This window comes from Frankliniella occidentalis, unplaced genomic scaffold (assembly GCF_000697945.3).
Source record: "Frankliniella occidentalis isolate FOCC.00 unplaced genomic scaffold, Focc_3.1 Scaffold501, whole genome shotgun sequence".
In the NCBI taxonomy this organism is placed as follows: Eukaryota; Metazoa; Arthropoda; class Insecta; order Thysanoptera; family Thripidae; genus Frankliniella; species Frankliniella occidentalis.
In genome coordinates, this window is record NW_026267619.1 from 123,309 (window position 1) to 124,525 (window position 1,217).

A 1,217-nucleotide genomic window follows, 5' to 3' on the forward strand; every position below is an offset into this window, starting at 1 on the left:
CCCCCCCTCCCCCTCTCCCCCTTTTGCTCTCAGGCAGTAGGGACATGATTAGATTTGAACAGAGGGCGCGCGGGGGCGGCGCGGGGGACCGGGTGCTCTCCACGGCGCGTTAGCACATCGCCGTTGAATATGCATGTTCACTCTGTGGCTGTCGCGCCCTGGTCCCTGGGCCGAGTGTGCCACAGAGTGTGCCACAGAGTGTGCCACAGAGTGTGCCACAGAGTGTGCCACAGAGTGTGCCGCGGGGCTGTCCTGTTGCTGCGGGCACTCACTGCCGCCCTCATAAATATAGAGGCAGAGAGAGAGAGAGAGAGAGAGAGAGAGAGAGAGAGAGAGAGAGAGAAGACAGGCTCTTATACCAGTCTGCTAGCTGCCCGAGTTGTCGTACATACAAGTTGCGGTGTAAGGGGGGGGGGGGCTTTGCGGTTTTGAGGGTCTGTGTGTGTGTGAGGATGTGGGGGCGTGCGAATACGGGTGTGAGTGTGGGCGTTGGTGGGCGTGGGCAGGTGCAGAGCCCACCCCTTCCGCGCTGGAGAGCTGGATGGCGCTGGGTGTGGGGTGAGCCGCTGGATCCGCTGTGGAGCTGAAGCGCGGGGCCTGGAGGCCATGGCGCCGGCGGCTATAGCCCCCGCCCCGCCCCGCCTCGCCCCGCCCCGCCGGGGAAGGGGATAAATGGTGGAAATGGTGCGCCGTTTCAGCAACACACAAATCATGACCCCACCCGGAGGGCAGGGCGAGGGGGTGGGCGGTGGGACGGGCTGGAGTGGCCATGTTTAGACACCCGTTTTGCCACGCGCTGAGCCCCCCTTGGGGGATTTGCGCGGACCGTTTCGGCCCGAACCCGCGCGCATCTTTCGGAGGAAACAAAAAGGCATCGCGGCCGTGAGCTGACTTTTGATCGGACGCGTTGCTTTTCTTTCTCGGCTTCCCGCGGTTGTTCTTCAATCCCCCCCCCCCTTCCCTCTCTTCTATGCTCGCGTACCTTCCTCCAGAGGCCCCGGCCCACTACTGTGTGGCCCGGGCGGACGGGTGGGCCGGATTTGATTAGTGGCGATGGACGGAAGTTGGGTGAAGAGTTGAGCCCGCGAGGCCCCGGCCGACGGCGGGAGGCGGCGGGCTGCGGGCGGGCCCGCTCTCGATCGAGTTCGTTAGTAAGTTTGGGCTGGTTTGGGCGTGCTCCTGGGAGACTAACGCCATAGGGAGAGAGAGAGAGAGAG